Source organism: Cervus canadensis, chromosome 13 (genome assembly GCF_019320065.1).
Source record: "Cervus canadensis isolate Bull #8, Minnesota chromosome 13, ASM1932006v1, whole genome shotgun sequence".
NCBI classification, from domain to species: domain Eukaryota; kingdom Metazoa; phylum Chordata; class Mammalia; order Artiodactyla; family Cervidae; genus Cervus; species Cervus canadensis.
Genome location: NC_057398.1, coordinates 22,912,535 through 22,926,494, shown reverse-complemented (window position 1 = coordinate 22,926,494; position 13,960 = coordinate 22,912,535). Strand labels below are relative to the sequence as shown.

The 13,960-nt window shown below is 46.4% G+C and overlaps 1 protein-coding gene across 1 annotated transcript in view; it reads right to left on the bottom strand.

Moving 5' to 3' along the window:
• The window catches only part of TNR (tenascin R), a 462,914-nt gene extending 449,396 nt beyond the window's left edge, over window positions 1–13,518 (bottom strand). The window contains exon 1 of the mRNA XM_043486081.1: window positions 13,114–13,518. The gene's annotated coding sequence lies outside the window, so the exon portion shown is untranslated. The remainder of the gene's footprint in view (window positions 1–13,113) is intronic.
• Window positions 13,519–13,960: the final 442 nt, after the last annotated feature.

Here is a 13,960-nt window from a genome sequence, read left to right as displayed (position 1 = left end):
ATTTAACCTCCATTTCCCCTATGCCCCTAGTCCCTGACAACTACTTTCTACTCTGTTTCTATGATCTCAACTTGATACCATGCAATATTTATTTTTTTCTGTCTGGCTTACTTCACTTAGGATAATGCCCTCCATGTTCCATGTTGTCACAAATGACAGGATTTCCCTTTTTTATAGCTGAATGATATTCTACTGTTTATACCTGTGTGCTACATCTTCTCTATCTTTTCATCCACTGATGGACACTTAGGTTGTTTCAATACCTTGGTTATTGTGAATAATGTTGCTATGAACATGAGAATGAAGATATCTCTTCAAGATGGTGATTTCATTTCCTTTGGACACATACCCAGAAATGGGATTGCTGGATCATATGTGAGAATTGGACCATAAAGAAAGTTAAGCACCAAAGAACTGATGCTTTTGAACTGTGGTGTTGGAGAAGACTCTTGAGAGTCGCTTGCACTGCAAGGAGATCCAACTAGTCCATCCTAAAGGAAATCAGAAGGGCTGATGCTGAAGCTGAAGCTCCAATACTTTGGCCACCTGATGCAAAGAATTGACTTGTTGGAAAAGACCCTGACGCTGAGAAAGATTGAAGGCAGGAAGAGTAAGGGATGACAGAGGATGAGATGCTTGGATGGCATCACCAACTCTATGGACATGAGATTGCTGGATCATATGGTAGTTCTAGTTTTAATTTTTTGAGCATTCATAGTGGCTGCACCAGTTTGCATTTCCCATCAACAGGGCATGGGGGTTCTCTTTTCTCCACACCCTCCCCAACACTTGTTATCTTTTTGGTAACAGCCATTCTGGCAGGTGTGAGGTGATATCTCTCTGTGGTTCTGATTTGCATTTCCCTGATTATTGCTGATGTTGAATATCTTTTCATGCCCCTGTTGGCCATTTATATCTTCTTTGGAAAAAATGTCTGTTCAGGTCCTTTGCCCATTATTAATTATTTAGGTTTTGGAACGTTTATTGTTATTGAGTTGCAAGAGTTCTTTGTATATTTTGCATATTTACCTCTTATCATCTATGTGGTTTGCAAATACTTTCTCCCATTCCATAGGCTGCCTTTTCATTTCATTGATGGTTTCTTTTTCTGTGCAAAAGTTTCTCAGTTTGTTTCAGTCCCACTTGTTTATTTTTGCTTTTGTTGCCTCCACTTGTCAAGGAGCGCTGTTTAAGACAAGATTAATAGGGTGGGCTTCTCTGCGGAGTTTACATTTAAGGCTACAGGCCTGCTGGACACAGGCTCGCTCTATGTTTTTTAGCTACTGATGGAGTGAGGTAGGAGCTGGCCCTGTGTAGTGGCTGTGATGAGCAGCTCAGGTTCCCAAGATGGCTGACTGGGGAGACAGGAAAACCAAGACTATTTGGCCCTAGGAAACTTGGCTGCTGCAGCACTCAGCACTAATCTACTGAGGGAGCTATTTTGGAAAATATGGTGGAAATGAAAGAGCTTGAGATCCTTATGCCAAAGGCTCCAAAGGAAATCCTGGGCTCTGCCCATCCCCCCACATATGCTGCAGCGGCCACAGGAGCCGATCTTGTCTTCTGGGCATCTGGGCAGAGGACCTTCTTAACCTTTGTGATTTCAACTATTAGCCCAATCCCAGCACAACAATAAGGTCTGTAAAATGAGTGAGCCCAAAGCTGAAAGATCTTGATCTCAGTTTTGTGACTTACTACCTATGCTATATTGGACAAGCCACAGAAACTCTATAGTAATTCCCCCATCTATAGAATGGGAGCAAGTAACGTATTGTTTTGCCCACCTTCACGCATAGTTTTGCAGATCAAACGCGATATATGTAATAGCACTATGAACATTATGAAGCACAAGAAAAAAGCAAGAAATTATTATTGCCAGTAATCAGGGAATCAACATTCATTGACTATTAAGTGCTAGAAGCCCCATAGATACTACCTTACTCAATTTTCACAAAATGTTAAAGAGCTACCATCTTCCTCATCTTAGAGTCAAGGAAACAAAGGTTCAAGAAGGTTAAGTGAGCTCACCAAGGGTGTAGAGCTAGGCAGAACCAGGATCAAAGCTCAAGTCTGCTATCTTCCGAACTGATACTATTTCTCCCTTACTCTGTGTCCTCCTGCCTGTGGGTGGTTGGCTCAAGCTTGGGATGGATTCTCAGCCCTGAATAACCTCGTTCAGAGCTGGGGCTTGCATTTCCCCTGAGTTGCGCCTCTCAGCCCCAGTGCAAGCCCTCTAACCAAGCCTGCGCTGGGGTGCCCAGGTCTCCTGGTGCCCAGTCCCCCTACCCTGGGATGAACCTGTCTCTTGACTCGATGGGCCACCGCGTCAGGAACATCGAGGGTCGGTTCCAAGGCTCTGCACAGGCCCCCGGCTCCTTTGGCTGATATTCTGCCGCTATCTCCATCTCTGGCCTCACAGCAGGGTAGGCTTAAGCTACCCTGAACTTCCCTTTGGCCCCAGACAACACTACTCCCTCCCCTGCAATCTTCTAGTGATCCTGGCTGCCCTGGTGTTCAATTTATGTCCTCACAGCTGAACAAGAACCCTGCATAGGAGCAAATTGAGCTTCACTGCATTTGCTTGCTGTACTCCTCCCAGCTGGACCAAGCGTTTGAGAATCCATCACGGGAATTTTATTTTGCATGGTGGCAGATTCGAGTTAAAAGAAGTGGCCCACAAGTGAATGGGTAGTTTTAACTGTGGCCCAGATAATCCACAAAGTGGATAAACCACAAAGTGAATGAGGCTTTTGTGGATAGATGAGAATTGACACCACCTTTGAGATTGGATGAAGGAAAATCCATTTAAGAAAACTCACTTGCATGGAGCTGGATTCTTTTCTCATCCTGAAAGAGTTAGATGAGGCTTTGTTGAAAAAACAGAAGGACTCCCCAAAGGAGTGGTAGTGGAAGAAGTGACAGCACTAAGCCCCCGAGAGAAATGACTGGTCTGATCTTATTTTTAAACTCATCTTTGTAATTCAAACCAACCTTGTGAGAGCTATGATTCTCCAGTCCTTTGCATCTCTCTCTAGCCACCAGGAACTTGGGTAGTTTCTGAGTGATGCTCAGGACAACATGGTAATTAAGTACACAGAATTCCTGGGTATAAATCTTGGCTCTGCTATTTATTGTGTGTCTTCTGGCACTTTAAACAATCTCTCTGTGCCTTAGTTTTTTCATCTGTAAAATGGGGACAATAATAGTACCTCCCTCAAAAGGTGGTTGTATAGATTTAGTAAGTTTCTGTGTGTGGAGTACTTCGATCATTGCCTGGCAATCAATGTTTATAAAGTAGGTGTTAGTGATTATCATGCTACTAAAAAATAGACATGGAACTATTTTTGGATCTATCTGGTGACTTAGGAAACCCAGGCTGTTAGAGCCTAACATGCTGGTAGCCGATCTCCAGTAACCACTCCCCATGATTGCTACCTGGCAGGATTGGTCAGGCCAGTGGCTGAGCTTAACTCCAGGGAGGAGACCCAAAGCTTCAAAAATGAAAGAGCTGTTTACCCTTTCTAGCAGGCTTTTGCCTTTGGCAAATAGTCCCCTTAGCAACATTTGACCTTAAGAACTTAGCAGGAAAAGGGCAAAACATTTCAAGGAACAGGAGCTGGGTCTCCTCCCAGGTTTCTCACCACAGCAGGGCAGGGGATGTCAGGTGGGACCCCCTGGCCACTCTGTCAAATGTGGCTGCCTAAGGCCCCCAGGAACCTGCCCAGGAAGCGTGGAACTATGGAAGGATGTGTATGTGTGCAGAGAGAGAGAGAGAACTCTCCACTGGCCCCTGTCTTCTCCACTCCAGCCGCAGGGAAGAGGTACTGATAGAGCAGAGGGAGCTGGGAAGCGACCCCTGTGGGGTTGGAGGGAAGACACCGCCAGGGAACCCTCCGGCCCTCTCGGGTGGTGTCATTTCTTTTTCCTCCCAGGTCTCCAAGGATGGCTGCCTGAGCTTTTCACTCTCACTAAATTAAGCTGATAAAATACAAATGAAAAAAGGAACGGGGGAGGGGAAAAGGGTAAGGCACACTCTTCCTTTGCATTTTAATATGAGCCTCAGACCATTTTCAATAAGAGATTGACAGATCGTGGTCAGCTCCCCACCTCCACCCACTACATATCAAGATCCAGATCAACAGCACCCTTTCTTCTCCTCTGGAATATTCTGCTTATCCCCTCTGTGGATGGAGGATGGGCAGAGGATGCCACACCCTTGACCTGGTTGGTTGACCTCTTGAATGTCAGGTCTGGAAGGGCATCCCTTCCAGACATACTCCCCTGGGACCTGTGCCCCAAGTGGGCAGCACTGAGCCCCTGATCTTTCCAGGGAGCCAGGTATGGAGATACAGCTGGGGCTCACCACAGGGGCAGTCCCAGGGGGATAACGGCTATCTTGTTTGGTTAGTCTGCCTTCCCTTGAGTAGCTGTCCCAGGTGCTGCCCAGAGGCCCTTGTAGGACTGAGGAGTGCAGGTAGTAAGATGAAAAGAAGGTAGGGTTCAAGCCCACTGCCTGTCCCCTGAATAGACTTGCTCCAGCAACCAGTCTCAGGCCACAGGGGGCACCCCCAACCCAGGGGGGAAATATATGGCAAAGTATCCACGTGACCTCTAACCTCCACCCTCAAAATGCCCTCCTTCCACCTTAGACATTGCCATCAAGAGAGAACGCCACTCACTGAAGACCCTATAAGTGCTACAGGCCATTCTGAGCCTTCATTCCGAAAATGATATCTCATTCAACCCACAACAGCAGTTTCCAGAGGTAGAAGCTATTTATTAATACTTCATTTCATAGGTGAGGCGACTGAGGCTCAGAGAGGTCAAGTGACTTTCCCAAGGCCACACAGCCAGTAAGTGGCAGAGCCAGAATGCAAACCCTTATCGGGCAGGGTTTCACCAGAGCATTTCTGCCGGCCCAGCAGGGGCCGGAGGGGACACCAGGCAGGCGTGGGGGCTGGTCAGCACCAGCTCTGCAGTCTGATTGCCGGATCCCATCTGGAGCGAGGAGGCGCAGAAACCCGGCGGCTTCCCAGGCAGATGAAAAGCCAACCTTCCTCAAATTGTTTTATTTAAAGCCAGACTCCTGACTGTTTGAAGCCGCTTGATTTTGGCAGTCCTTGTTCCTTTTCCTTTTAAACAGCCCTCGGAGATGAGGGGAATGTGCATCGTTGCCGGCGCCTCACTTGCAGATGCTCAGAAGACCTTCGGCCTCCCCCGCCCCTGCCGGCTGCTCCCGGCTGCAGCTGAGCCGCGAGTGCGAGTGCGTGAGAGCACGTGGGCGCGTGCACGCGACTGGGCTGGAGAGAGGCAGGGAGCCGGGAACCCATTAGCACCCCAAGTATAGATACAGATGAAGTCTTCTGCTTTTACAGGGAATCTCACCAGCGCTAAACTTCATTTATATCTCTATAAATGCATACGGCTTTGAACACGAGACTTTACGGCTGGGTTTATAAGTTCAGTCTCCCTGCAGGCATAGCCTGGGCCACCGGGAGGAGACGCCCCCTGTCCCGACTTCGTGGCCTCTGCTCTTTGCAACATAACCTTGTTCAGGGCTCTCATCTGGTCTGGGGGTCTTGTCCTTTCTGCTGCCTGCCCGCCCCCCAACCCCCCGTCCTGCTTTCTCCCTGTCTGCACTGCGCCCTCTCACCCCTGGCTCACAGCTGGCTGGACTGTGGGAAGGAGGGGGGAGGACCGGGCGCTGTCAGCTGACTACCACTCCACATCTGTCCCTGGGCCAGAGCTGCTGACCTTGGTATTAACAAGTTCACCGGAGATGGCAGGCAGGCTGGCAAAACCTGGTTTATGAACGTATCTGCTTTACAGAATCCATTTAGACAAACAGAACATCCACACAGATGCTGGTGCGCAGCGGCTACAGGGTTTACAATACTTCAGGAGGCAGGCAGCTGCTTCTCTCCTGATGCGCTTATGGAGATAAATTCAAGGTAATCTATATAAACCCAAGCCTTTGAAATTGCACACCGTCAAAAAATTCCCACAATTACTCTAGCCCAGCCAGGAGGTGGCTGTTATGTTCTTCTTATGGAAAACATAATTATAAAGGAAGAGAAAACATTTCATAAATAAAACTCAGAGTGGCAGAAGAACCTGGAGGAAGGGGAAGGCCAGAAAAAAGAAATCCAAAGGTTCACTGTCTCCAGCTGAGTGTGGAGAGGGGCTGCAGAACTCAGCGTCTCCTTTAAGATTCAGATTAATTTCAGTCTAGGACAATTTCTAGGTAATTAATTGGCAAGAGGCATCTTTCAGATATTTTTAAATATCAGCCTTCCAGGCTCTTGGTGCTAAAGGAGAAGAAAAAATAGCCAACACATGCTCCTCAAATCAAGGTGATGTAAAACAAGGGCCTGCCCAGCCTATTAGCCCTTGAGGAGAATATAAAATCCAGGTCAGCCCAGATAATTGTTAGCTTGTTAAAATGCCAAGTCCCCTAGTCTGTCCCCAATCCCCAGGCCACAGCAAATAGCTAGTGGCACATTGGTTCATGCTTCATGCCAGATGCTGTCCTAGGCACTGTGTACTTGTGATTCTCATTTGAGAGAATCACATTTGATTCTCATAAGGACCCTTTAAAGATGTGATGATCTTTATAGGCTTTTAGGGAACAGTGAAGAAGCCCTGATGAGGAACCTCAGATTCAGACAGGTAAGTCATGGCCCCAGGGCACAAGGTCAGGATGTGGTAGAGTGGGAATCTGAAGCCAAGCTTCCTGTAATAAAGCCGCAGTCCTCACTTCTTGCTGCACATGGCCCCAGGATGGGAAAGGGAAACTCAGAGAGCAGTGAAAGAGCTTGGGCTCTGTTTCAGACAGATAGAGATAAAAAACAGCCCTGCCACCTGTGAGCTGTGCTGTCCTGGGCAAGTTATTTAGCCTCTCTGAATTCAGGAGCTTTGGTTCTGTCCTCTGTGGTCTTCATAAGAAAAAGCAACTATTTCAGTTCAAGTTGCACCGTGACCAGGGTTTTCCCTTTTTGTTGGACTGGAGAAGGTTTTCCTTGCAAAACCTTGCTTCTGGGTTGTCATAAGGATTAAACACCTAGCTCAACACCTTCTACCTAGCAACTTCCAGTAAATGAGAGCTCCTTCTGTTATAGTGAAAATCAAGTGCAATACTCTGTTGCCCAGCCTGGTATAGTGTCTGATGCATCAAGAACAGAGCATAAATAATATCCATCATCATCATCGTCATTATAACAAGGGAAACAAGTTAGGAACTCCTGTACTTAAGTTGAGCAGAGTGTTAATCTCTCGGTCATGTCCAACTCTTTGCCACCCCATGGACTATAGCTTGCCAGAATCCTCTGTCTATGGGATTTTTCAGACAAGAATACTGGAGTGGGTTGCCATTCCCTTCTCCAGGGGATCATCCCCAGCCAGGGATTGAACCTGGGTCCTCTGAGTTACAGGCAGATTTTTACCACCTGAGCCGCCAGGGAAGCCCAGGTTGAACAGATCCAACAGCAAAATGAGAACATTCTTCTTAGGCCCTCCTGTGGGCCAGGCCCTGCGCTGGACTCTCCCAGCCTTTGTAGGATTGGTTATCTAGGCAGAGAGGCACCTAGATTTTCACATATAAGGTTAATAATAATGCAAGATATAAAATTCCTCTAAAAATAGGTAAAAGGAATCACAGTAGAGCCATCATTAATTACCAAATGAGTGATAAGAAGCAAGAGAAGAAGGCAGTCAAGGCACAGGCTTAAAACCTGGGTTTGAATTTCTGTTGTAGCACTACTTAGCTGTAAAAACTTGAACAAATCACATAAGTCATAATGTGTCTGTTTTCTCACCTGTAAAATGGGCATATAGTATATGTCATGTGTTTTAGCCCCTAAATGACATAAAGCATTTATTAACAGTGACAACAGCAAACATTTATTAAGGGCATTCTATGTGCCATGCACTTGGCTAAAGCCCATAGCAAGCACTCAGTCAACATTAGCTGGTATTATCACTAGACAATAGAAAGATCCAAACTACCAGGGCTCAGGCTTGTGGATTTCTTGGGTGGACTCAGATTAAAGACTAAACTCCAGCCCACAGATATTGCTAAGCTGTTGTCAAACATTAGTCGTCATGAATTGATACTGTTCTGGGATCAAATGTTCCAGGCTTTTTCCTCTTTATCTCCATACCATGTAGTATGATGAGAATTCATCCAGATTAAATAAATTCCTCCTGGGTCCTGGTAATAACTTTTTATTGAATCATCTATAGCCAGAGAATAAGATGTTTTTATAGCAGCCAAGTGGAGGCGAGCTTGGCAATGCCTGCTCTAAGGACAGAGGTCCCAGGATTGTAAAACTGTAATGAGTCTGTTGGCTTACTTGCCCCTGGCCCCGGGACTCCATCTCTCATTATGTAATCTCACCTTAAAATGCATAAGCCAGGAGGGACCCAGAGATGTGCCCACCAAGGGTGAGGGTTGACCTCTCTGTCTCCTGGTACCTCTCTGAGCTAAGGGGGACTAGAAGAGTTAGGATATTGGTTTACTGGAGCTGTGTCGGTTGTACACTTACCAAGGAGGGTCAGACTACAGGGAGCAGATCTAGCTCATTGGTTTGATGGGGAGGGCATCACCCCCAATTCTCTTTAATTTGCCTCCAGGAAGCCACCTGCCTGGTTTTCATAAGGAAAGGGAAGAATTTCAACTCCACTGAGACCTGTGACCAGAGAGTCTCCCTTTTCCATTTGGTTGGAAGTAGAGGCAACTGGCCAAAATTAAAGAAGTAGAGACAAAGCAACCCAAATGTGTCCATCAGCAGATGGATAAACAAAATGTGAGCCATACACACAAAGGAATATTACTCAAGCTTGAAAGGGGATGAAATCCTGCCACATGCTGCAATACAGAAGAACCTTAAAGACATGATGCCAAGTGAAATAAACCAGACACCAAAGGACAAACATGGTATGATTTCACTTATAGGAGGTGCCAAGATTATTCAAGTTCGTGGAGATGGAGAGTAAAATGGTGGTTTCCAGGGGCTGGGGCAGGAGGTGGGGGGATGGACAGTTGTTGTTTAAAACTACAGAGATTCAGTTTGGGAAGATGGAAACATTCTGAACATGGATGGTGGTGATGGTGCCATTGACCATGTGAATGTACTTAATGCCACTGAATTATACATTTGAAAATGGTTAAAGGTTAAATGGTTTCATGTTATGTATGCTTTATCACAAGAAAACAAAAGAGTAAAAGGAGAGAGACAAAACTGCTTAAATTCCCTTTTCCAACTGACCTATTGGTTACTTGCTATGTTCAAAAATGTGTCAATACAGTCCTAGTCCAAAATCATATTCCTACATAAAGATGTGGTGATTCTTATACACAGTTGGAAACAGCACTTAAACACCTAAATTCCAATTTTCTCCTCTCAGTGGACTTGCTTTTAAGAAGATGAGACTCCAGTTAGATGGAGAGTCTCATCTAATCTTTATTAATATTGCCTTTAATTGAGATGAGGCAAAGGTGTGTCTCTGCACTTTTTCCACACCATCTACTGGGATTGGCGTTGTGGAGATCATTCAAATTTATTGTTTCCACACAAACCTAGACCTTGGGGAATCCTCATCATGACTGTCTTCTAACTTGTCATGTCACAAGGGCTTAGCAACCTATGTTCCATTCCGTGGAATCTCAGCTGGGGGTGCTGATTGAGGAAGAAGCCTTCTCAAAATTGAGCTGACCGGTACCTTCTCTGAGACAGGCCCACCCAGAACAGGGCAGAGCCTGGGAAGAAGGTGCTTAGTGAAGTCTCTCAGTGGAGGAAGGCAAAGGGCACGCTTACTCACCAAGCATGTAAACAGCTCTGTGACTCACTTGGCCCCATTTTGAGATCTACTAAAGACGTATCCACGTATCCTACTTGGGCTTAATTGTTGCCTGCCATGCACACCACTTGATTTTCCAATACCATGACTATAAACTTGCACAAGGAGGAAACTCCTCCCCCACCTCCATGTTACCCACCCAGTAGCAGTAGCCTCAGACCTCCAATATGTTCTCTGAGAAGTCTAGTGTCTATATGGCACACCAAGCAATACATTTCCTCTGCAAAATGTAGCAATCAAAGCTATGGTGATAAATGTCAGGAAATGAAGAAGGTGATGGGGTTGAAGGAGGGAAATATTGATTGGAAAGAAGAACAAGGGAACTTTTGTGTATCCTGTTTGGGGGAGTGGTTAAACAGGTATACACAGTTGTCAACAAGACTCACTAACCTTGACACTTAAGACCAGAATAGTTTTATTAAATGTGAATTATTCCTAAAAAAAATTTTTTTTAAAGTAATAGTGGAGGTCTCTGGGTAAAAAAGGGTAACCCGTGACTGTGGAGAATAGGGCAGGATAGCAACCTTTTCCTTCTCTCCACCTTTTCCTATATCTCTCATCCCCCCATGTCTCAGAGACAGCCCAGCTGAGTCTCTCCTGCTCAGTGAGTGAGGCCTGGGTATGAAAATATGCTGACTTTCTCTCCAAAATCCTGGCCTGATGTGAGGGCTAGAGCTGCTGGGGGAGTGGAGGTCTTATTGAGCGGTGGATTTGTGCCCAGTTCCCTACTCCTCTCCACAGGTTTCTGCAGGTGCTCAGAGCCCAGGCTTCTCCTGCTTCTTAGTCATCCTCCCACATTTTGAGCCACAAAGGACTCAGTGGAGATGTTCCCAGAGGAGGCTTATAGGAGAGAAAAGTCATCAAACACTTTGGTGGTGTCATTACCAAGACACTCACGGTAATCTTGGAAGGGTACCTTCAATTGGGACTTCTGGGGCAAGGTGAGCATGGCAATCGGGTGCAGGACATCATTTCAGCCTTGCAGCCACCAGTCTGGGGTTCTCTCTTTGCAGTAAGTCCAGAGAACTCGTCACCTTTCTGGCCATGGGTCACGACCATCTTTTTGGCTGAGAACTAAAGACCAGCAACACCTTGAGACTCCTAGTAGATTCTCATTCTTTGCCAGGGAGGAGCCATCATGCCACACTGAATTCACTAAAAGGCTCTGGTTGAAAAATATGTCCACAGGGAAGCAATTCACCCCTGCTCTCTCCCACACATGAACATTTCTGCATTTCACAGGAGATGAGATATTAGGAGACCCAAAGTTGTCTTTCTGCTTTTGCTACCCTCTGGCTTAGCACTTTAAACTCCTATGTCTCCCCATTTATTAAATGGGTCCAGTAATGGCACCGAGTACTTCTTTCAGAGAGAATTTGAGGTCATTAATAAAATAATGATCACTAAGTACAGTGATTTCAGTAATAAATGGTGGCTTTGGATAGGGTCCATTGCAAGGGCATGGATTTTTTTAAACCTTTGGGGACTTGTCATGCAGAAATCCATCTACTCTCTTGTTCAAGCTCAGAGAGTTTGAGAATGGAAGGAGTTGAAAGAATTGAAATATGAATGAGTCAGTGTTGGTTTCTGATACTCTGCTTTGTCTATTTCAATCTTTTTTCCCTATCCTTACAAGCTTTGACTTTACTCTTTCCTCACTGCATTCTACTTCCAGACATTCTAAGGAGATGCTGAGGTTTCTGGATCTAATGATAAGAATAGTTTAAAAAAATAATGATACCATTTCACTCAGGACTATGCCTTTCACCCAGGAGCCTCCCAAAGCAGAGGCAGAGAGTATTTTTTTCAGCTTGGAGGAGGGACCCAGCATACCGAATTAAAAGCAAGACAGAGAGTCATCACCCTAGAGTTTATCGGCAATTGGAAGGAGTGAAACCTCTGCCCACCTCTGACTCTCTTCTGCTTCAGCATACTTGAAGAAAATGACCAGAACTTTATACAGATAGGGGTTAATTCAAGGCAAGGTTTGCTCTTACAAGAAACCACATTTGTTTAAAAATACTCCCTTGGGATGCTCTCCATGGAGATTCAGATGTTTGAAAGAAGTCCCTGATACCACTTGTTGAATGGCCCCACCCAAGCAGGTGTGGGCAAGACTGAAGGGCAGGGACCAGCAGATAGTGTCTCCAAGGCAAAACCAAGGCAGCTGTGGGGAATTAATTGAAAATATTTCAGAGGGGCAGAAAGCAGAGGAGGCAGAGCAGTACCTTGCAAAAAAAAGTCATAGCAATGAAGTCTAAAGTAATGATGATTCCATTTGTGGAACCTTTCAGTGCTGGGGGACATAACATTACTTCAAGCTTTCCTGAGTCAGGACCTGAAGCAGATTTGCTTCTGCTTCCCCAGACACATGGAATCAAACCTTTCTCCTGGGCTGTCTCTCAATGACAGAAATCAAAACAGAACAGACTTTGTCCTCTTTCCAACCATACATAGTCAAGTATGACAGAAAAGTGGAGGGCAGTTCCTGCCTCCTTGCAAATATAGTTTGATCTGCATGGGCCAACCTCTGCAGAGCTCAAGCTACTGACACTTCCTTATCACCATGAAGGCGGGGGGACCCTAGCCCCCAGCCCGATGCCCACCTGTTGCCCTTGCCCACTTGCCATGGATTCACACCAGGAGAGAAAGTAATAAAAGGTCAGATTGGGCTCTCTTCACAGCAAGAACCCAGAGATTCCTGGAGAAATTGACATTTTGAAAACCACATCTTCCAGCCTCTCTCAGAGGAGCATAACTTTTAACTCTAACTTCACTCTCAACCCCCTCCCAGCTTCCTTTGTAACACTTTCCCTCCATGGGTGGCTGGTCAGGAAAGAGTTAAAGAAGGTATATAACTAATTCCCCAAACCCTCCCTCTTATCTACATAAAAGAAAAAAGAAAACAACAGCCCTACCCGGAGACAGACACGAAGGAACCCACTGGCAATTTAGCTCAGACCTCACCTGTCTTATGCAACAGCACGCAGGCACACACACACACACACACTCACACCCTCATAAGACCAGAGTCCACATCCCCCTTTAATTTGGTAGACATAGTTTTGCACCTTTTTTTTCCCCTACCCAAAACCCGGCTTGACTGGCAGCAGGGAGACAGATGTAACCTTACTGCCAAACGCCTTGTAGGAACACAGCAAGACACACGAGAACCAAAAACGCATCTCATCGCTCTCCGTGGTGCTGAAATCACTCCGGCGAGGAAATCGAAAGGAGCGAGTGCGCTGGACTTACCCGGGCTGGGGGTGGGCGGCAGGGGAGCTGGAGGAGCTTCCTGTGAAGAGAATTCGTGAATGTGCGGGCTGGAGCCAGTTGCTGCGCTCACCTAGAGAGCCCACCTCTCTCCTCTCCTCTCTTCTCTTCCCTTCCTCCTTTCCCGGGAGGACCAGAGGAGGCTCCGCGAAAGAAATGAAACCCAAGCTGGCAGGGCTAGAGTGGAAGGAGAAAGAGGAGGCAACCAAAATAAGCTGGAAAAGTCAGGTGGCTTTACTCCACTAGTGGTAATTCCTCGGGTCAGGGAGGACCCCTCTTCTCTCACTGCGCGTCTGAGCCCTTCTCCGTCTCTGCGTGCTGAGCCAACAGCCTGAGTACAGTCGATTCCTGCCTCTGACGTGAAAGAGACGAGGAAGCCTGGGACTGCTTTGCTGTCTCTCTCTCTCTCTCTCTCTCACGCGCTCTCTCTTTTCCCCTCTTGCTGAAATTTCAGCAGCATGATATATTTTTTTAAGCCTCTGTTTTTTCCATCCCCCTCCAAGCAGCCCCCTAGTGGACGGAAAAGGAAATCATCCTGAGTCCTCTTTCAGACACAGGAATACTTGCCCTACCCACACAAACTCTTAGGTGATGCTTCCACACGGACAAGGTCCTGTCAAGCCAGGGTCTGCCCTCTGACCAAGCCGGATAGGAAGAGAGAGGGAGGTGGAGGGAGACAGAGAGGACAGGCTCTTTTGCAGATCCTCTACCCATGTTATTGTTCAGTCAGTCATTCATAGCCGACTCTGCGACCCTGTGGACTGTAGCACACCAGTCTTCCCTGTCCTTCACCATCTCCCAGAGTTTGCTCAAACTCACATCCATTGAG